Raw genomic sequence first — 24,544 nt, 5'->3', positions numbered from 1 at the left:
AGGTTTTCCTTATAAATTTTGAAAAACCACTGAACCACCATTGAAGCAAAGTAATAGTTACTTTGCTTCAATGGTGGTTCAGTGGTTTTGCATTACCAAATTTATAAAAGCCTCAAAATATTGTGCTTGCCTATAGCTTGTTCTAAGAGTTTTGAGTCCTTTATAATAAAATTATTTGGTATTCCAAGTATGTTGGAAGGAAAAAAATCAGTCCTCCTTGATTTCACTGCCAAAAAAAATCAGGATCAGTTACAAATTTTTTTTTTGATAATTAAAAATGACTGTACATCATAGAACTTTATGCATCAACTAAAGTGTTCCACTATTTTTTAGTCTAAAAATGCACAAGGTGTATCCTAACTGTATATATAAACAAGATCAATAAAAACTAAAGGTGAATCATTTTAGTAGTCTTGCTCTATTGATGACGTAATGTATATGCAATGAGTGTGCAATCAGATTTTTTCATCTTGGTACCATCTCACCACGCGCTAGAGGGATACTGGGAAAGTTTGAATTGATATAGATTCGATTGTTATAACCACGAAACATAGATGTATAAATGTATGATTGATGCACAGCTTAAATGTTTTGGCTTGGCTAGTGGAGACCATATGAAATTTATTATTATAGACAAAATAAATGACACCATTCAAACATTACGAGGGGACTCCTCCTCCTCTTGGCCCTACCCCTGTCCTGGTCATTGCTTCAAAGCTGTCTGCTCATAAAAAACTCGAATAGATATTTTCTTGTTAGTTAACCTTCAATTTCATTCAAAGCTCTCCTATTACGTTTAGTTGAGACATGAGGAGTTTTATCTCTTGCAGTCTCAGTAAACAAACGACACATACATCATTTCTGTAATGTTATAAAAGAATCTTATGGCGTACCTGAGATTTCACGGCAGCTCATTTCATGCGAGAACAGCGACCTCAAGGTTAACATGAGAAAAGTTGCGGTTATATTTTGTCTCACCTGCGCAAGATTTAATAAATATCACTAAATCGCCAAATATCTCACTTGAAGCTGCCTTGGTGGGCAAAACAGTTGATCGGAAGAGACCCTAAAGAAGGTGTTCATTTGTATCAAATATTTGGAAACCTCATACAACCTCCAGCAGCCTCTATCGGCGTGTGTCATACGAAAGCTTAGTCTGGTTCCCTGGCCTATTACTACCGCTGACTGCGCTGCAAAAGAAAATAGGGTCAGGTACGGGCATGGCCATCATTGCTCAATAGTAAGAGTGCTGTGATTGAGTCGAATTTATTTCCAACTTGGAGCTACCTTTGAATTTTGATTTCGTATGCCATCACAGTCATTCTACATCCATAGTTTCCCTAACCAAGCATTCTATGTCGACATTGAATGAAAAACGATAAATCATTCATTTTTGAGTCATTGCCAGACATGCCAAAGGTCCCCATAGACCACTTTCCCGGAAGTGGAAGATCGCGGTTTTTAGATGCGCGCGCAGGATATTTACATCAACATATTATTATTATTATATACTTTATTGGCCTAAAAAAAGGATAATCACCTTACAGCTCAGAGGATAGAAATAACAACCAGACAGACATATAAAAACAAAACAACAAAAAAAACACAGACTAAGTCAGCAAACACATACGACGTACGCTGGGGTGTTCGATCGACGGTAAATTCTACACTATACTAACAAATGATACTGACACGTTCCTACGGACAAATACTGCTAATTTAATTAATAATATATAAGACATTCCGTATTTGTATTATTTGATGAAATACATTTGTCATGCAATCTGCACTAATTCTTGATCGTAAGCGCTGGGCAAGTAGTTGTTAGTCAGTGTGACTTGTTCCATACAACTATGGCGTTGAACACTCGTAGTGTTAGAATTTATGTAATATTCTATGGCGTTTATGATGAAAATGACCGTTATGTCAGCCTTATATTTTGACATTATTATCATTTGATTTTTGAAAAGTCTAAACTTTTTTTCCTCCAACTCCCTCCTCCGAGAAGCAGGTTTTTTCCGCCTCAGACCACAGCAGCGCATACACCGGAACACCCCGTGCGCGTGGTCTCGTTTTGAAATCTACTTCCGGGAAAGTGGTCTCCATGGTCACAAGGTCACGTCTGAGAAAAAATCATGACGATAACCGTCATTTCAACACTAAACACTGTCATAGGAGAAAAGAGTTGGAGACTTAAAAGTGAAGCCGTGCAAACAACTTCAAAGTTCGATGCTTCGTTATCAAATTTCCGAGCTTGCCACTATACAGATGTGCTGATCGCATGATCTCGTCATGTGACTGTTCTCATTAATATGCAGTAAAAATTCCGACTTAAACATTAGCCCATACCTGACCCTATTTTAGTTATCAGCGAAGCCAGCGGTAGAAATTGGCCAGGGAACCAGCAGACTACCGAAGTCTGTATCGAATCTATGGTGTCACATTTTCCCATGCTTTGCCGGATGCTAGTTTCCCATTCCTGGTGAAATTACGCCCTCAAAGATTTTTCTTTAGTTTTACACAAACATACATGAGGTTTACCACTTGGAAAGTCACTACCTCATGTAAGATAGTCTCCTTCGTCTTTGCATACTGTGATCAGTTTTTGCTAATATAAGTTTGTATTTGGTGGAGGTCGTAAATTCACGAGTTAAGGTAGTATGCGCCTCGCAAGTAAAAGACTTAAGGTCGAGCTGCACGTTTTTCAAATGAATATTTCTCATCTAAGATGACAAGGAAACGCCCTCATACTGTATATATATATATATATATATATATATATATATATATATATATATATATATATATATATATATATATATATATATATATATAATATATATATATATTATATATATATAATATCTATATATATATATTCCAAAAGCAGAGAATCTAAAATTTCGTATGGTAGCAATAGCCAGAGTCGAGATAAAATTCTTGAAATTAGGCGAAAAGAAGGAAATCGGATGGTTTGCATATATTTGCATAAATTAACATTTCTTTATCACGTAACTAACGACTGCTTGACAAGTTAAAAGGTGAACCCAACAAATATTTTAATTTTAGGTTAACAAATTATGTAAAATTGAATAAATATTAAAAAAAGTGATTTTTAAGCAAAATACGCTGTGTCGGATGCAGCGCCCCGTAACCTCACGCTCGAAATTCCCTCATTGGACGAGTTCATCGTTCGGCCACCATGATATGGCTATTATCTGACTTCGATATATTATGACTCACTCATTCACTTCCAGTTAACCACTGTAAGGACACAGATCGTACTTTTCAACAATACGATGCATTAAGTTGGTTTGCCTCGGCATTTTTGTGCCCGTGCGCACTGTGTGGCCACGTGACGTTCTAGCAATTGGTCGGTGTGCAGCTCAATACGTCCACCAACTATATTAGTTTGTACTCTTTTCATTAATTTTATTTGCAGTAATCTTAAATGCTCAGTATCCACAAATCAGGCGCATTTTTCTTTCATGCTTACTTCTTGATGTTCTTTCTAATTTTTCAAATATTATTGAATATTTTGCCTAATCGTCCAATTCAGGTCAGTGAAGAGATATGAATTTCACAGGAAAAAACTTGCTTTTCGTGTCCCGCATTTTCTGATTGACCAGGAAAAGGTGGGAAACATGTAAACACCGTATAGCACCGAAGGCTTAAATCAGTACACAGAACAGACTGTGCTAGGAGTGCGAGGTGCATACGCAACTGTGATACATTTTGACTTTTATGTAAATTTTGATAGAGCTGGATGTTATAAACAGCACGCCATGGTATTTCGTTACAGATAAAAGACATTTGTGATTATTGTATGGTAAATATGTCAATTTCACTGAGCGAGGTGTTATATCACTTACCAAACACCCAAGCGTACCGTTTTAGCCCCATTGTAATATGATAACAGTTGGACACGAGTGGGCAATGTCAAACTCGAAACGGCATGTTGAGGTCGATGATGAATTATGTGAGTTCAGGGAGCCCCATCACTCACTCGTTCATATGCAAAAGCAATCAAACGTTATGGCTTCTATAACTTGCTTGTCAAACAACATAATCGTCTTAAGGTAGTATGCGCCTCGAAAGTGAAAGATTAAAACTTTTGCTGGAACTTTCCTTAATAAATCTTTTAAACATTCTCTTCCAGAATGTAGAATAAAAATCGGGGTCACCGTGAAAATATTGCTACTAGAGCAAAAGAATAAGCCAGGATTTACAGATATTTAAGATTCAAAATGGCCACTATACCAGTGTTAGCTCTATGGAGAAAAACAAAATTTTCGAATTTCGAAAAACTAAGCCGGTTGTTAGTTTTCTTACACCAAGAGCTTTAAAATGAGCCCCAACAAGTGGTATATCAGAAAAGAATTGTAAAAGTTTGAGAGTCCGACTATCTGTCCCCGAGGGGTCGCAGTTTCGTACACTATGGTGTTCGGGCAATATAGTTTTCCTTTATGTAATTACTGAAGTACACAATCAGTTAATATAGAGTGGAGTTATAATGACTCGCAACTTGCGCGGCTTTAATTTAGTATCGGAAATGGCGTAGGACAGGAATCGTTATACCCGCACAGATTGTCAAAACATGCTGGCTTAAACGATCTGTCGACATAGAAAATAAAATTCCAAGATCAAACCCCGATCAGAAGCTTTAAATACAATGTTTCACTGAATATAAGACATGTGACATCCGGTGACATTAATCTTAAATATACATGTAGAGGCACAACTGTATTTACTCCTTTTTCTTTTCATCTTCTTCTTATATACATTTATCTCTCTCTCTCCCGCTTGCCCCTCCCTCCCTCCCTCCCTCCCCCCATATTTCTCTCTCTCTCTCTCTCTCTCTCTCTCTCTCTCTCTCTCTCTCTCTCTCTCTCTCTCTGGCCATTAAGACAAATTATAAAGCAACGTATTGTGATATCGCCCTTTGATTGTTCAGTATTTTATCATTTCAATATAGTTTCAACGTCTGAAAATGACTTTGACCGACATTTTGTCGAGTGACCGTAATTAGCCCTACACGTGATATATCGTGAGAATGATCTCTCATTGTTGATATACCGGGCCTTTGGAGTAACTGTTCATCATCTTTAAGTGAATGTATTGTTTTGACAACAGCTTAAGTCATTAGCATCGACTGGACGTTGAATCTGAACCTCCATGCTCTATGTTGACAGATGAACTTGTATGGAAGTGACCTTCCTCCCCGATTGTCTTTAGTTAATTATAGATGCATACTAAAGGCATGACAATATGTAGATTTGGAGACGATTTAAGTTGTTCAATTTGTAGACAGAGGCACTCTTTTCTCGACTAGACACAGAGATGTAGACGCTCTGGGACTTTGACGCACTAACTTCAGTGAGAGGTCCAGTCTATTTGACTGTGGTAGACCACGTCTTTGTAGAGAGCCAACCTTTCTAAGTTGTAACCATGTAGAAGTATCGTGATTAAAGTAACCGGATCATGATGTACCACAGGGACTCGTACTCCTTGTTTATTTTTTATCTGCGTTTATTTGTGTGTATGTGTATGTGTTGTTATTTGTTATTTTTAATAAAATAACAGCGCAAAAGCTGTTTTGTTAATATTTGTCAATAAAGAGCAGTTTATTTATTTATTTGTTTGTTTGTTTGTTTGTTTTTTGTTGATATGTATTTCCGGTGGTTAAGGTTAGGCAATCCTGGCTTATTCTCTTCCTTTTTATTCTCACTCAAAATTAGAGAAAGCCAAGGAGAACAAATTAGGATATTAGTGTAACGTGCCGAAGAACACCTAGCAGAAAATTTACAGTATGGGAATCACTCTGGAGGCATGGAGCTCAAAAATATGAACTTTCCAGCAGTCGACATCATGGCGTGGTGTTGGTGGACATATTGTAATTTGATACAACAGGTGGCAACGTGGGCAACATCTATGATTCAAGTTTGTGGTCAGCACTCCCACTGTTCCTTCTTCTTGTAATTGCCTTGAATGCGCTGATATTATTTGCTGGGGACGTAGAATTAAATCCAGGGCCATCTACCGAAAAAGAAAAGTCGATGAAGGTACGTAGCGGTAAGGCCACGGCATCAGCGCCAGCATCACCAAGTTACCAGGCTGATGAATTACCAAAACAGAGCTCAGTTATAGATTCAGAAATAGAAATTAGTGTTGGAACAAGGATTATTGGCCAGCTACACAAAATGAGGAAGGAAATAAATGACGAACTGGAGCTAGGGAGTTGACAAAACCATTAGTGACATAACAACGAATATGGAAGACAAATTCAGCGCTCTGAATTGTGAACTGGATTCATTAGGCAAATAGCTTAAAACAAAAAAGAATGATCGGAGAGAAAAAGAAAACGATCTGATAAAAAAGGAGCTACAAAAGTTACGGTATGAAATGGAAAGTTTCGAGAAGATATGACTGAGCTGAGCAAAGAGAGAGACGACCTAGAAAACCGTTCTCGCAGGTATAATGTACTTTTCTACGGTATAGAGCAAGAAGGACATCCAGAATCTTGGGAGGCTACAGAGAAAAAAGTGGAAAAAGTTATCAAAGATACCATGCAAATTGAAAAAGATGTCCACAAATACAACGGGCCCATAGAATCACGAATGCTCAGGGCCCATAACGAAAGGATCAAAGCCTATTCGCCGTTATCAGGTAGCGGCCATATTGGATTTAAAACGAGGTCCTTGACGCATAAGTAATAAACAAACAAACAAAAGTGCAATCAAAATAATGGCGCCACCGGGAATTTGGACTCGCTGCTTGTTTCGACTTCCAGAATTGTCGTACGGAGAAGTTTAAACATTTGTAAAACGTGAGGCAAAAACACCAAGACGGACACTCCAAAGGGCTCATAAATTCTTTTTTGAAGAATATATCCACAAATACGAAGGTAAGTACACAACGTCTGCATCCGCGTGAAAATAGCAATCAAGCTACATTCTGTTTATGGAGACTACAAATCACTAGAATGCTTTTGGATTTCTGAAGGTGGTCCACGTCGGACACAGTCGACATGAAGTTTTAGCACCCGTCTATGCCCCGATGGCCTTCTGTTCTTTGTTTACGTCTCTGAAGGTTCATGCGAGGACAAGTACCGGAGACCGCCGCAAAATTGCCTACAATGTCTCCAAATTTTTTTTTATGCGACGGCGTCTATTTTTAGACTAACAGATGTATATGACCCCTTTCATGACTCAAAATATGTACACATTGTTTCTTCTTTGCAGTGTACGTGTTCGTAAATGTAGTATGAGGAAACCACAAACATTGGCGGTTTTGAAATTTGTACAAAATATATATATCTCTGTGATGAATTTTTTCAGGTTTGGGAATAGAATTGGCCAGATAGATTGAAAGTATGGTTGGATATGATACATCAATACAAAGTTTGGAATAATATACCAAAACAAACTCATGCTGGTGAAATACAACTCCAGATAAAAAAAGCAATAGTAAAATAATTTCAATTCTACCTTTTTGCACCTGTATAAATATTTCATAAATTTAATTTATTTATTACTTTCTTTTTATATTAATATAGTCCAAGTATTTGATAATGGTGTGAAGATTCGTGCCAAATGCTATAGGTCACTGAAGAAAAATGAAAGTCCTCATTCTATTTTGGTAGGTAGACATAAAACATTTGTTAAATAATGGATATACTTTATTAATTATCCTTTTTAAATATTATATTAGCCATGCAATTATCCTGACATTATACAAAATTCATTGATTATAAGTTGACAATTCTGCCTTGATTGAAATATGCAGCTTCAAATTTTAAATTGTGTTGTTTCGAGTTATAATTTGTGACCACTCTATTTACTGGGATACACTGAATTGTCAACATCTGGCCAAATAACAAAACTACAAGTAGTAAACTCCTGAATGAAATATTTATCTATGTACTAAACAACCAGATACCAGTATTTGTCAATATATTACACATCTTTATTACTGATGCAGTAAAGTTAATGGCAAATGGGCTACCAGTATCTTAGGAAGTCTTTAATTACCATTACTGATAGCAAATTAAGTGATCAAGAACAAAACTACTGGTACATGAAGTTTAGTGAGCCTATAGACAGTAGCTGCGAAACTTGCTCGTACAGTCTATGGTGTCCCATATCATATAAGTTTCAGTATCTACTGGTATTTAATATAATAACTTCTGTTTCATATCAAAGTTTAATTGCTAAAACTTTGTATACCAAAATGTTTTGAGATTGCCCATGGCTGTGCAAATGAAATAGATTATCAACACTTATGTTCCAGAAAACAGATGTGGAGGCATTGACAATATTTTTATTTCCTATGCCTTCCCTGCAGGTTACTCTGTCTGGTACATCACCATGTGCCATATCTCATTGGCAGTGTTCTTGTGCAGCTGGTATGGGCCTGTGCAATCATGTGGTCGCAATTTTGCTACAAACTGCACAGTTCAAGGCCAGGAAATTGAAGTACGTTCCACCACCAGTGTCCAAGACTTCTTATCCTCAGAAATGGCATATTCCGTTTTGGGATATCAGCAAGGCCAATCCACAAAGTTGTAGTGAAGAAGTCAGAACACGCAGAGTCAAGGAAAAATAGTCAGAAGAGAACTGTTGGTGCTGTGTCTAGTAAACTGTACAATCCCATCAGGAATTATCCAGATTATGACGGACTTGTAGCCCTGCATCATTCTTTTTCTTATTCCGATTTATTGATTTCTAAAGCTCTCCTCCCCAACTATGATAACATTGATAAAGTAGATACTCAATTTGGCCCTGTCCCTGTAGGAAGTGTTTTATCTTATCAGCATCCTATTTCCCCAGCAGATACTATACTAAAAATTGAAAATGCACCTGAGTTCCCCCTGTTACCCCTTGAAAATTATATAATCCCTTCCCAGTATTCATTTGTGTTTTCTGAAAAAGAATTAGAATATTACAATGGAATAGCCATCAACAGAGAAGATAGTATAATTATTGAACAGAGCACCAGAAAACAAAGTGAATGTCACGAGTAGTTCCAATTTAGACAACCAAGACTGACTGCATCCCATTTAAAAATATTTGTTCGAGAAAGGGTAATTATGAAACTTTGGCCCACCGTTTGAAGAATGCCAAACTAATCCAAACACCAGCAATGAAATATGGTTTAGATCATGAGAGCGATGCAGTCAATGCGTATGTGAACGAGAGAAATGTTAATGTTTACAAATGTGGCCAAATAATAAATCCCAGCTGCCCTCATCTTGGTGCGACACCTGATAAAAGAGTTTATGACCCTGATGAAGATCCGCCATTTGGCCTTATTGAACAGAAATGCCCTGTGGCTGAATCGGTTCACAATTGTCAATATCTCAAAATGAATAATGGGGCCCTGAAGTTAAAAACTAGCCACCAATACTACTATCAAATTATGGGTCAAATGGGCATCAGCGGTCTCTCATGGTGTGACTTTGTTGTGTGGACTCCAAATGACATGCATATTGAAAGAATCAGATTCAATCCACAGGAGTTCTCAGAGATGAAAATGAAACTTGATAAATTTTACTTTGAGAATTATCTTCCTTTATTTTTGATAAAAAATTAATTAATGACCACATTTCAACAGATTTTTGAAGCAAATATATTTATTGTAATAAAACAGCTTCTACCAAAGACTATACAGTTTCCTGTGTTTATATGTGTAATTTAAAGAAAGTTGTTGAATGATGACGTGAAATAGCCAACTGTGAAGAGCAAAACAGACTCACAAATTGAAGAAGACGTGTCTTTACATACAGCGTTTTGGCAAGTATTGTAAATATACTCCTGGCATGGATTTAGAATAAAATTGATATCAGAACAGAAGTGAAAGATTCGGTTCTATGTGAATACCACAACTTAGATGGTTACAATGTGAATCCAAATAAACACACTAACAGGTAACGCCATGGTAAAAAGGCGTATCAGGCAAAACCAAGAAGCATCATAATCCTGATGAAAGAGTTGTAGTGCATGTACTTGGCTAGAGACAACAGCACACAGTAGAATTTGGTATGGCCAAGTATTTGGGGCATGAAACATACTGAACTTTCATTCGGTAATAGATAAAGAATGCAATTTGGTTGAGTTTCTATCTCAGGACTCTTGAGTCTATTATGAATATGCATATCAAATTATATTTGAACTTGTCTAAAAAACAAGAAATTTTTGATCATAATTTTACATTGCACTAGCAAAGTGAGTGACAGCTTTCGATAACACTACAAATCATGTAGAAAGCCAGAATTCTCTTTGCAAGTGCAGTTTGAATTTTAATTTCAGATGTTTCTTGGTATATCATCTTAAAACAATTTTTCTTTAAATGCTAGAACAGAGGCCTCATAAAATTAGAAAGCAATGCACAAACAGTCCATATTTGATTAATTGTTCCTGATAAAGAAAGAGGTATACTTGAATCAAAGATGAGATATTCCCTAACTTGCCTTATTGCCCGTTCAATGTGAATTCTTAAATGTGCAATTTGTTGTGTTTCCTCCACTTCTTCCTTTGTGAATTGCCCCCTACTATATCTGAATGGTCGAATATTCAACCCAACCCCATGTTTATTAAGAATATCTGATATAATGAAACCCTTGTCAGCCATAAAAGAATTCCCCCTTTCAAGATTTTGAATTAAGCCAGATTGAATAACAATTTCTTTATCAGAGATACTGCCAGAAAAGAGAGAAGAAACAAAAGACACTAACCCACATGGAGTGATTCATAACAAACCCTTTAATGTAGTAGTACCCTTATAATGAGAATAAAATTCAGAGTGTAAGACAAGAGATGACGGAGTTTGGATTTTGAGTTCAGTACATACAGTCAAGAATTACCCTGGTTGATGGATAAGCCTGCTTAAAGCATTCTGGCATGTCTCTATGAATGATATCCCTGGAAACCCACACTTTGATTGAACCAAGGAAAAAATAAAGGTAATTTGCCCAGGTAATAATAATCCTGCTAACGATTGAAACTGAAACATTAAATCTACAGGCAAGGTCTTGCTCAAGCAAACCTAATCTAACTTTACACATGAACAAAAATAACTGATCTATCAAACATAAAGATGACTGACGAAAAACCTTCTGATTAACTGAAATTATCTGCTCTCCCTGCTGTTCTACAATACTGCCATTAACGGTTTGCACTTTTGACCACCTCACCATATTTACAGCAGTTGGCTGAACTGAATTAAAAACATAACAAAATTAGTATAAGAACAAAAACCAGTGTGAAAATTAATCATACTGTCATCATTGGAAAAACGTTGTAAACCAAATCTCTGATTTCTAAGTGATTGATTAATAAATTCTAACTTATAAATGTAAGATTGTGCTTCCTCTAATTGCTCCTGGACTGTAAACATGGCTGGACGTGCAGCATAGTCATGGTCTTGATATGGAGGTGGAGTGGTCACTGTCTGCTTTGCATCTGACCTATAATTTGCATAAAAACAAAACAAATTCAAAATAATGCAGCTTTTTCAATCTGTGATATATGTTAAGACGTATTTATCAAAACATTTAAATGGACTCAAAAGTCTCAGTTTAGGAGAGTTGACAGTTGATGATTAAATATAGCAAATGTCTACCACTTTCAACAACTTTCAATCGAAAGTATAACACACCTCTCATGTAATGAGGACAATTCTCACTAAACAGGGCTTACTAGAAAAGCTAAATCTACCCGAGACAAGTTTCTGACAACCCGAACCCCTAGGTCAACATTTAGAAATCTAATTTCGACACATGATACCATGCCACTCCCTGTTGTGAAAGCAAGTGTTATGTCAGAGTACAGCAGAAGACAGTTCTCAGCATGCAAAATATATGATAAATGAAGAAAGTTGATGAACATTTATTTTGGTGGTATTCAGAGTTCCTGTTGTTCTTGTCTCCTAACATTATCTCAATAACATTATCTTTCTTGACACTGACCACATTGTGAAGGGTTTTTAACAATATTTTTGTGGGGATGTCTATGTCGCCTACTTTTGCTGAAACCCCAACAACTTTTTCTGAGCCAAACTTGGCGGAATTTATACACCTACATCTATACTAGCTGGTAGTCCCTTTTGCTTGCAATTTCATGTGAACCAAAGAAAATATAACTCAAGCACAGTCTACTGCTAAACAAGAGCCGAAATTTACCCATCCACTTCTACGCATGCCTGGCATGTGAGATTTAAACCTACTCAGACACACACAGCCCAATCTCTATGCAATAAATACACCACAGACTGAGAGTACAATGCATTACTCAACATATGCAAATAGTTTCTTGGTAAGCTCTTCAACATGCATCATTCGTTTGATACAATCCCTTGAACATGTTGATAGTGCAATGGACTAAATGCCTTTTCTGCATGTTTTCTGAATGTGGCACAAGAGGGAGCAAAGATCAATTTTCAGATCATTAGCATTCAGTTGTCTCGAAGCAGACTAACCAAACAGAGAGTACTGTAACAAGAATGATGCAATATTCATGTGTTACGTTCACACTTAAAAATATTTAAAATTATATTTTGTTTTGGATGGAAAATAAAGGTATTTTGTAATATCCATTATCCTATGATACTTAATTTCATGTCTACCATGCAAGGACAGATTTCAAGAGATATGTTTTAATAGAGGGCTATTACAAATTTTAATTTTTTTTTGATATACTTACTTGAAACTGTACACATTGGTAGAGGTTGGGTCACTCTCACTTTGGCATACTGATTTCCTGGGTGTTGGAGGCTTCCTTGATTGAGTTATTTTCATCCATGGAAAGACTGAGGGTACTGCATTTTTCTTGAGAATATTAATCCCTGTCAGTGACTTCACATAATCATCTTTTTTAAAGTGTGAATCACATACTTTAGTTGAACTGGTGATCTGAAAATATACATTAATAAATCTCAAAACTGATTGACACCAACAATTGGCCCTTTAGCATCAACACATAATTTTTTTTTCAGTTTACGCCCCCACCCCTTTATGCTATGCGGCTCTATGTAATTCTTTATACTAGCAGTGGTGACATTACTATAATCTCCTTCAAATGTGTTTACGTATGTGGTACATTCTGCAGTGTTGCAGAGAGTATGAATGATAAATCCCATGACTTTACTTACAGTAAAATTTGGACCCTCATCACGGCGTATCTTGATAAGCCATTCTGTCCGCAGTCGCGGGTCTACCGGAAAACTATGGAATGAAAGCTTTTTGTACCTCCTGTCGTTTTGGCAAAGCGGAACACAGCAGTGATGAGCAGCCATTTTACAGAAATTTGGGGGTTCAAATATTTGGCGCAAATAGTTACGGTACATTACATTTTGAACCAATGAAGACTTGAACTAGGAGGAAAGAAAATGTAACAACTGACCTTTAGTGCTAGCTTCGACCATTCACTGTGCACCTATATTTGAACACAATGTACCCAATTTGTAGTATTCAGGGAGGCGGTAATTGACACACCGCGCCGTACGCCAGCAACAATAACAAACATACGTGTAGGTCGGTGACTAAGGCCAAAGTTCACGTTTGCGGGATGAAACAAATGTCTGTTCTTAGGAGGAACTCATACTGGTCTTCCTAAAAACATGCAGCGGCCTGGGAGCCACCGAGTACATGGAGAAAGCATGCTCTTTTGTTTGTTTGTTTATTACTTATGCGTCAAGGACCTCGTTTTAAATCCAATATGGCCGCAACCTGATAACGGCGAATCATTGCTAGTTTCTCATCGTGGAAGGATAAAGATCTGATATTACGCAATGGAAGGAAAGTAAAGGGCACAAACATCTCTGTTGATGAGGATTTCTTGCCAAAGATACAAAGTATAAGAAAGAAACTCTTTGCAAAACGGAGAGAACTCCTGGAGCAAGATAAGAATATAAAAACGTCTGTGAGATATGACAAATTAGTAACGTTTAGAGGTGACAGGTCGTCTGTGTACAAGCACAACGAGAAAGAAAACAAAATAACATCTGAAGCAAGAAACTTATAAAGGTGTGGCAAAGGCATGAGATATCCTTATATAAAACTGATGTGTTGGAATATTCATGGTTCATGATCAAGATTATTTTTTGACATAATTGGACTTTAGAAGGACAAGTGAGATTGTGTATAGATATTGTCAAGACGATGATGTAGACGATTAATACCGTTTTCTGTTACTTTGTAAATTTACACAAGATTTAAGAAGTGAATACTTACCTGTATACTACCGTGAAAATATTTCTTACGTTAAATTTATTGAGTTGATGAAAAACAAACAAAAGTACGTGGATTTTAGTCTAAGTACATCCATACTGGTATTTAAAGGGAGACAGATTGCAGCTAGACCTCTTGAGTGTGACATGCTTTATTTGCATAAGTCCTTTTCTATCTATCTATCTATCTATCTATCTATCTATCTAGAAAATTTGTATAGCGCCTAATATCCAAAGTTAAACAATGCTCAGTGGCGGTTAGAGTTACAATGGAAATGCTCTCTGGAAGATGTGAGTTTTTAAGCGTCTTTTGAAAATGTTGAAATTAGGAGAGGTTTTTATGTCCAGGGGCAAAGAGTTCCAAAGGACATGAGCTGCTGCAGAGAAGGCGCGGCGACAATAGGTAGTCAGATTCCATCTAGGTGTGTGCAGAAGGCATTTATCAGATGTACGAAGAACACGTGATGAGGCACAAGGTGTTATTAAATTCCTGAGATATTGTGGAGCTTGTCCATTTAAGGCTTTGTAAGTAATCAGCAAAAGTTTGTATACAATGCTATGATGTACTGGAAGCCAGTGAAGTTGCATAAGTATGGGGGTAATGTGGTCGGATTTCCTGGTCTTTGTAACAATTCTAGCTGCTGTGTTTTGGGCACGTTGTAACAGCTGTAATTGTGTATCGGGCAAGCCATATAGTAGAGCATTGCAGTAGTCAAGCTTTGAAGATACAATGGCGTGGACAAGGGTGGCACAGGAATATCTGGACAAGTACTTTCTGATACGACCAATTTTGCGAAGGAGGAAGTGAATAGCACTGCAAGTGGCACCAATATGTTGTTGGAATGTATGGTTATCATCAAATATTACACCGATGTTCCTCGCAAATGAAGTGGTTTCAGTAACACTTGAACAGATGTTGATAACAGTGAAAGGCGCTGGCGAATGGCCAAATTTAGATCGAATTGAAATGACCTCCGTTTTAGAGTTGTTTAACTTCAGTTTGTTTTGTGTCATCCAGCTCATAATATCATTGACAGTTTCATCAACAGAAGATACGGCAGACGTGTTATTGGATTATTGGATTTTGAGATGTGACCTTTGACCTTGAACTACATTTGGTGATCTGTAACATGTAACGAAAGGCCGGTGGCCTAGTGTATTGAAATAAACCACTCTTCAATACTCATGCCCACCCTCATAAGCTCCATTCAAAATTGCCGATAAAAAAGAAAGAAGCGGTCACAAGGTCACGTTTCGCTCAACGATCTCGGGGTTTTGATTCAGAAGCATGCCAAGGAACAACATAAAGGTTGTTACGTAGATTTAAAATGTTTTCGAAGGTTGTGATATAATATAGTATGATAATGTCTTCATACACTGTTACAGCACCACTTTGTATTATCCGAAGAGAGACAAATCCTCCGATGTTGTGAATTAAGGTAATGTGCGCCTCGTAAGTTAAGGTCTTAAACTTTTGCTCAAAATTTCATCAATGAAATTTTCAATCATTCTCTAACCAAATCATCAATAAAAATAGGGGTCACCATGCAAAGTTTGGAATTAGCGAATCAAATCACCAAACATTTCGGATTTTTATCATTGAATGCTGGGATATTTACTATTGAAAATGTCCGCCATCCCTGTGTTTACACGATGGGGGAAATTGATTTTTGAATTTTCAGAAAACCAAGACTGTGAAACGTTTTTTTGCTGCAAAAATGAACCCCCACAGGTGGTAGATCAGAAAAGAATTGTAGAAATTTGAGAGTCAGAATATCTGTCTCCCAGAAGCATTCTACGTTAATCTATGGGAACCGTTGAGGTCGGCCGTAATTTTTACATCTCTTCGGCGTAATTTTTAACTCTCTTGCCAAAGGCCCGTTACATGGATCGACATCTGTCAATAGATGTTGATTTTCTTCGTATGAGATCTCACGAAAAACAGTTTTTACCACGGATAATATCACTATCGCGAGTGTTTGGCCGACGAACACAATTTCCGTACCGTCATGAGCTGACCCCGACCGTGACTCACAAACATGTGTAGGAAAGTCCTGGAAAATAATAACCCACAGCAAGGCTAACCGAGATGATAATAACTTCCCTATTGGTCGTGTCTCCCCAAGTGTATGCCGTTCCTTGCCGATATTCTCAACATAAAGAAAAATAGACAATGATTACAACCTGTCACAAGTACAAAGAAACTTTTAGCTGCCCTGTCGAACTTTTACATAAATCCGGACAGGTCGTATAAACGATGTTGTGATAATCAACATCATTACCCCCTCTCTCTCTCTCTCTCTCTCTCTCTCTCTCTCTCTCTCTCTCTCTCTCTTCGCCTTGCGTAGCGCTTTGACAGTTTCACTACAAATCGTTTTAAGAATGGCTCCGTCAAAGTGGCCAAACACTTTGATGTTACTGAAGACTGGATTTGTGACTTTTGAACCGAAATTCTATCCATAGTTTCGATGAACAGAGTTACTTAAATCACTATTCCTGTCAGACGCAGATTTTGAGTCAGCCTCACACATACCGACCTGCATTTTTATTCTTCCCGGAAGAAGTTTCTGAGAGTCGTTGGTGTCAACACTTGACGCCAGAAATACTATATTTCAGAAAGCGGCAGATTTCCCGTAGATTCTTCCCTTCTTTTGGGAGCATCTTGTACAACAAATGTTTAACAATATAACCCGAAATAGATGAAAGATTACACTTAATTTTCGTATCCGGTCGCGTCAGACTTGAGTTCAAATTAGGTAATTCTTTTATAATTTCCACACGTGTTATGCAAAACAATCGTCTTAAAGAATTGTGTAGGAAATGTCCTGATATAAGTGTTTAAAAGATAGGAAAGCAAGATAGTTTATACTTAGACTTTGCTGAAGTAACATTCAAGCCATAAACGGGGGTCCCTTTTCAGTTGGAGAGAACAACGCAATGTCAGGGTTAAGCGATCACATACTACGGATGGCGTGTCGGCGTGTGTCAGGTAATTTGAATAACATTTTTCTGATACGGTACTTCTTGCCTCGAAAATGTAAGACACACGTTTGCTAAAACACTTCTAAAATAACCATTCTCTTACTAAATCAAGAAAAAAATACCTCGGGTCACTTTGCATATTTTGGCTCTAGAGAAGCAAACTATTTAAGATTTTCAACGTTTGCTTGGAGAAACACCTCTCGTTGCATAAAAACTGATAAGTCGGTAACATATTTTCATCTTCGATATTCCATCCTAATTTGACCAATATAGTCCTAATATCCTAACTTAACATTATTCGTTTCTGACTTACAATTAACATGCAAGAGGAGATGTTTTGTAAAACTGCGAAGACAGATTGGAAGCGAGGCAGATCCGTGCGTTGGGGAGATATTGATGTCACAGTCATCCGAACGGAAACGGGGATGTTCAGGCGATAGCAAGGAGATAAATCAGTCAGTTGAATAAAACAAATTTTAGGACATCATATATTTTATGTCAGTTTTTGAACCAGCGTGAAACACAGCGTGACAATATGATACCTACATCTAAACAAAACCTTTTGGACATATCTTTAGAATTTAACGTTTGGACATGCTTTACAAATGCATGGTATAACAACCATCTACTGTATTCCTGACGATTGTCGGGGATTTGCACCGCTGTCGGACTAAGTTGCTGTGTCTTTCCCTCGCACTTTCGTTTTCCCGAAAATATGGTTTTGTATAAAAACCAACTTTACAGTGAAGGATGTTAGACTTCGAAGTTTATGTAATCCATCATCATCTGGTCACTGACTTGCCTTTATATGCGGGATTGTTCTCTGAGTTCCCAACAATTTGACATAGGATTTGATTATTGTTTGAGAAACTGGAATCACACAGATGCGTGCATCGGACACGGGCGCGAATGCGACGATTCTGAATGCATTTTTTTGCAGCTGTCTGACTCAGTTGCTGTGTTTCTCCCTTGCACGTCTGCTTCCCCGGGAATCACGTGGAAATTTGTGTAAAAACAACTTTACAGTGAAGGATGTAACACTTCGAAGTTACTAATACACTTGTCGATTTGATGTGCGGAGACACACTGATGACCAGTTAACTTTATTTAATTTAGTTCTGAAACCTTGTAAATAAACATTCCGCGGCACTAATCGATTATGTCTCCTCGGGAACACCAATCATAATTTTAAATACAGTCAGGGGTGCGGCAACGTAGTAATACGGGGACAACAGGTGTACGGTGTGGAACTTGACCAGATTTATTGACTTCGGTGCCGTGCGGGAACCGCCTATCAGGGCCAACCCTAGGCCTTGGTGAAAGTGTCTTTCTCGAGACCGTAGGCCTCCGTGAGAGATGGGGCTCTGTGTAAATCAGAATCTCTAGTGCATATTCTATAATCACGAAAGTAATCTCAATTTATACATTTACATTTTTTGTCGGCTCAATCGTCTTAGAAAGTACAATAAATATAACTTTGAGTTCTACCGACTTTTGAAAAGAAACAATGTGAAAGTTATCCGTTTGCCCACATAACACTATTGTTTAAGATCCAAGCCGTGAAAGTATGAAAAGCACCCTACCAGCGTCTTTCTATTGTCCAACTTTGTACACAAGGGAATCTATGAATAATCATAAGAATTCATACTATACGGGTTCCTGAACGGCGCCACAATTTAATTTGAACAAAGAATTGTGAAAATGCATCTTCGCGCCAATTTTTGAAAGATATGCGGGACATAATCTCACGCCACTGCGATTTTACAAAGGTAAATTGACAGCCACTGAGAAATTTATAGAAATACGACATCCTTCATTCTTCCGCAAAAGCTTTCCCTTAAGCCTTAAAAAGTGTCTCAAATATTCCTTAAGCGACTTTCTAGAAAGTGAATTTCAGTAACTGAGAAAAATTATAGAAATATGGAAAATAAATACACAAGAAAATAGCATGTAAAACTTCGAACAATCATAAAAATAGTCAGTGAAAAGTAAAGACAAATTTCGTAATTGAAACGAAAACAGAATAATGTATCTTTGCATACAAAATGCTAGATCGAATATATACAAGAACGCTCTCGCATTGGTGAAATGTTTGATGTCGCAAAAAAACGGAAAAGAAAGAAAAAAGGGAATCTATATGTGATATTGCATGTATTGTGTCTGTGACTAGAGATTTCAAACAAAAATCACGGCATGTTGTCAGCGTTTGTTAGATAAATTACTTGCGTTTATCCATTTTTCCGACGCCTATTCATTTATCATCGCTGACGAACACTGCATATTGCACGCTTCAAAAGGAAAAAATAAATCTAAATTTAACAATGTCGCAATATGTCTAATATTTCGCAACATATATAATATTTCTAACTTATTACTTCTTTTACTCTCACGCATTCTTCAGATTCAAAAAAGATAAATTACTAGCTTTTTTAACTACTCAAGGCGGTTTTCTTCATTTGACCCCAGGGTCCGACTGGTCGCTCTGCTATCGGAAATTAATTTATCTCGCTGGATGAATCGAATGCTGTCTCTATAAATTACGCATAACTTACTCGGTATACATTTTAAAATAACAAAATAGCCACAGAAAAAAATCAATGTCGACCAAAACTATCGCCACATAGATTCAGGTGGAATGTTTCTAAGTAAAAAATAGAATCGTGAAAAGCTTGGCTTGAAAGTAGCTCGTGTCATATTCAACGGAGACAGAACAAATTCATAGACACCTATGCATTGAAAAAAAAACAATTGCAGTCAAAGACATGACAACAGTATAAAGGTGCTCAAACGACAAAGATTGGCCCGCGCAAAAACAACCCTACGGAGCGGCGACTAAAGACCAGCATCATCATTTTAAGATGCAATATGTAAATGCTTCATAGGTAACCAACAGAAAACCTTGCTTGGGTGCTCTAACAGACATAAACCCCCGCGTTTATAACGTTGGTTTGACTGGAGCTCATCAAAACAAATGCTATCGGGAGTGTGAAGAATTTGCGATGAAATACAACAAAAAGCCACAAACTACAAAACCTTTTTTAATAAAAAGGAAATGACAGAAATTTCACCAATGGAGATACGTTGATGACCTCATATAGCGTTTTGGAAAAGACGAAAAAAAAATCAGGGTATCACTTTTAAACAAGTTCAATACAGACTATTGTCCGACAGTTCAAAGTTCGTGTTTTCTTCTTTCGTTGAATATTTCATTTCATGGTTAAAGTTGGTTTCGCAGTGGAGCTAGAATATTACCTTGTTGTCCGGGCGCTAGATGTACGGCAACTCTGGAGAGGTTGGTCTACTGAAAGTCCTTGCTACGGATTCCTTAGCATTCTTGGTTTGGTACAGCTGACTGAAATGCATTGGCCCTGCATTGAGCGTCGAAGTGAGATTGGTAAGGCATCTTCTTCAATTCGTCTGTATCGCTGCAGCCGTCCCGTTGATTCATCTGATTTCTAGGATTTGACAGCGACTTCTGGTCAATGAATTCGTAGAGTCAACTCACTGTTCTTTTCGCGGACAGCTCGTGTAGATGACAACTCGTTCTTCGCTCAGGGAATAGCGATAAACTACAACTCACTTAGTAGATCTGGTTACGGGGATTGCTGTCTGGTTACGGCGATCGCTCACTCACTCGCTTAGCAGTCAAGAGGCAAACTTTTAAACTTGGGTTCAGTCATCCACCATGTAATATATCCTTAAAAAAACTTAATGTTGTCGGGGAATTTTCATATCTCTGGTAGAGCTGTCTGGCTTGGCGACGAGAGTTGACTGACGACCCAATGGCAATCTTCATACCGGAATTTCAGATACTCAATCATATCATAAATTTTAAATACAGGCGGTGGTGCGGCAACGTAGTAATACGGCGACAACAGGTGTACGGTGTGAAATTTGACCAGATTTATTGACTTTGGTGCCGTTCGGGAACGGCCTACCAGGGCCGACCCTAGGCCTTGGTGAAAGTGTCTCTCTCGAGACCGTAGGCCTCCGTGAGAGATGGGGCTCTGTGTAAATCAGAATCTCGAGTGCATAGCCTATAATCACGAAAGTAATCTCAATTTATACATTTACAGTTCTTTGTCGGCTCAATTGTCTTACAAACTACAATAAATAAAGTACAAACGACAGTAAAACTGAAGCCATGCTTGTCATATCACAAAGACTGCAAGGCAGATTGTCCCTTCCCGACTCAATGTTAGTTGGTGATGCAGTTATTAAGTTTTCCGCATCGGTGAAAAATCTTGGCGTCACTTTTGATATCCATTTAACCATGTCAGAGCACGTACATAATGTATGCAAAGCTGCCTATGTTCAGCTTAGGCAGATCAGTTCTATTCGTCACCTGCTCACTGTTCAAGCCACTCAGACTCTTGTTATTGTTTTTGTCCTATCTCGATTTGACTACTGCAACAGCCTTCTTTCTGGCTGCCCAAAACACCTCATTGACAAATTGCAACGTGTTCAAAATGCATCTGCTAGACTTGTCTATAAAGCCAAAACATCACATAACATACAACCACTTTTAAAATCACTGCACTGGTTGCCCATAGCTAGTCGTACACAGTACAAACTTTCTACAGTTTTTTTCGACTTGGTTTCAGCATAGACTCTTCTCGAGGGTCTATGGTTTCAGGGACTGGACCACAATATCTCTCTGACCTTTTGCAAATGTATACTCCCTCAAGACACCTACGTTCTTCATCTGACACACGTCTTTTTAGAATGCCGCGTGTTGCCACAAAATCCTTTGGTGAAAGGTCATTTTCCCACTCAGGACCGAAAACTTCGAACAGTCTGCCTGTCAACCTACGCCATTATGGATTCAAATATTTCATTCCGCCATGCGCCCAAGACATATTTTTTCAGAAAGTAGTGTATTTTGTCCTGCGCCTAGAGCTCCCAGGTGCATTATAAATATTCTTTATTATTAAATATAACTTTGAGTTCTACCGACTTTTGAAAAGAAACAATGTAAAAGTTATCAGTTTGCATACATAACACTAATGTTTAAGATCCAAGCCGTGAAAGTATGAAAAGTGTTACACGTCTCACACGGGTGTCGATTATATTGGTATGAATTGGGTTTATTGACAGGAGTAGTGAAAACAGTAAAACGATAAATCCCCGTCAGAGATAGTTACTCTGGCTGTACAATGTATACACGTCTTGTCTATCAGTGGCAGTGCTTCAAGTCTGTTCCATTCAATGTCCTGAACTCGACTGGTCTGCTGGCTGTCTATATAATGTCTGTCTTTGTTCTTGTTTTTTGAGTAGTGATTATCTTAATGACGTCTGTAAACTTTGCGTAACATCTCCTTGCAAGTTAGATTTGTCACTTTAAAAATGAGACAGGTCAAGTGTCCAACTTACACAACTTCATAACAGTCAAGATGTATTCAATAATTCATGTCATACTGTCTTATTTCCTGAGTCCAATATTGTCTGATAAATATCGATACATGCCGCGTCATCAGTAGTCACTTTCAATTCTTGATTACTAAGTTTGCACTTTTGTCAAAACTTAAATCTGTGCAAGTCATTTGCATATAACGTCAGTCCAGCGGTCATCATAGTATGCCATGTTGATCTCAAAAAATTTCAAGTCAGTTTACTGGACATCAAACAAAAGCACCCTACCAGCGTCTTTCTGTGGAACAACTTTGTACACAAGGGCATCTATGAATAATCACAAGAATTCATACTACACGGGTTCTTGACCGGCGTCACAATTAAATTAGAACAAATAATTGTAAAAATGCATCTTCGCGCCAATTTTGAAATATATGCGGAACATAATCTCACGCCCATGCGATTTTTACAAAGGTAAATTAACAGCAACTGAGAAATTTATAGAAATATGACATCGTTCATTCTTCCACAAAGGCTTGCCCTAAAGCCTTAAAAATTGTCTCAAATATTCCTTAAGCGACTTTCTAGAAAGTACATTTTTCGGTAACTGAGAAAAATCAAAGAATTTGCAGACGTCATTAAGAATTTGCGATGAAATACAAAGGAAATGACAGAAATTTCAGCAATGGAGATACGTTGATGACCTCATATAGCGTTTTGGAAAAGACGAAAAAAAAATCAGGGTATCCCTTTAAAAATACTGTATCAGCATATACAAACTATATTTAAACAAGTTCAATACAGACTATTGTCCGAAAGTTCAAAGTTAGTGTTTTCTTCTTTAGTTGAATATTTCATTTCATGGGTAAAATTGGTTTCGCAGTGGAGCTAGAATATTACCTTGTTGTCGGGGCGCTAGATGTACGGCATCTCTGGAGAGGTTGGTCTACTGAAAGTCCTTGCTACGGATTCCTTAGCATTCTTGGTTTGGTACAGCTGACTGAAATGCATTGGCCCTGCATTGAGCGTCGAAGTGCGCTTGGTAAGGCATCTTCTTCAATTCGTCTGTATCGCTGCAGCCGTCCCGTTGATTCATCTGATTTCTAGGATTTGACAGCGACTTCTGATGAATGAATTCGTAGAGTCAACTCACTGTTCTTTTCGCGGATCGCTCGTGTAGATGACAAGTCGGTCTTCGCCCAGGGAATAGCGATAAACTACAACTCACTTAGTAGATCTTGTTACGGGGATTGCTGTCTGGTTACGGCGATCGCTCACTCACTCGCTTAGCAGTCAAGAGGCAGGGCGATTTTTCGAGCAGACTTTTAAACCGGGTTTAGTCCTCCACCATGTAATATATCCTTTAAAAAATACTTGATGTTCTCAGGGAACTTTCACTCCTCCGGTAGAGGTGTCTCGCTTGGCGACGAGAGGTGACTGACGACCCAATGTCAGTCTTCTTTACACGTCTCACACGGGTGTCGATTATATTGGTATGAATTGGGTTTATTGACAGGAGTAGTGAAAACAGTAAAACGATAAATCCCCGTCAGAGATAGTTACTCTGGCTTTAGAATGTATACACGTCTTGTCTATCAGTGGCAGTGCTTCAGGTCTGTTCCATTCAATGTCCTGAACTCGACTGGTCTGCTAGCTGTCTATATAATGTCTGTCTTTGTTCTTGTATTTTGAGTAGTGATTATCTTAATGACGTCTGTAAACGTTGGGTAACATCTCCTTGCAAATTAGATTTGTCACTTTAAAAGTGAGACAGGTCAAGGGTCCAACTTACACAACTTCATAACATTCAAAAAGTATGCAATAATTCATGTCATACTGTCTTATTTCATGAGTCCAATATTGTTTGATGAAAATAGATACATGTCGCGTCATCAATAGTCACTTTCAATGCTTGATTACTAAGTTTGCAAGTACGTTTGTAAGTCAAAACTTAAAAATCTGTACAAGTCATTTGCATATAACGTCA

The 24,544-nt window shown here is 37.8% G+C and overlaps 1 long non-coding RNA gene across 2 annotated transcripts; it reads right to left on the bottom strand.

Moving 5' to 3' along the window:
• Positions 1-9,621: 9,621 nt before the first annotated feature.
• On the bottom strand, positions 9,622-24,340 carry LOC139142266 (uncharacterized). Of its 2 annotated transcripts, none has more exons than XR_011554346.1 (3): positions 23,458-24,340; positions 12,699-12,907; positions 9,622-11,464 (listed from the first exon to the last, which is right to left on the bottom strand). It is a non-coding gene; the product is annotated as an uncharacterized lncRNA (long non-coding RNA). The 2 variants fall into 2 exon arrangements; XR_011554345.1 differs by lacking the exon at positions 23,458-24,340 and adding an exon at positions 13,398-13,887 and having other exon boundaries at positions 9,623-11,464.
• Between the last annotated feature and the right edge of the window lie 204 nt (positions 24,341-24,544).

The sequence above is a fragment of the Ptychodera flava genome, chromosome 10, assembly GCF_041260155.1.
Source record: "Ptychodera flava strain L36383 chromosome 10, AS_Pfla_20210202, whole genome shotgun sequence".
NCBI classification, from domain to species: Eukaryota; Metazoa; Hemichordata; class Enteropneusta; family Ptychoderidae; genus Ptychodera; species Ptychodera flava.
The sequence above is the reverse complement of the archived record's forward strand: the minus strand, read 5'-3'. Positions and strand labels throughout refer to the sequence as shown.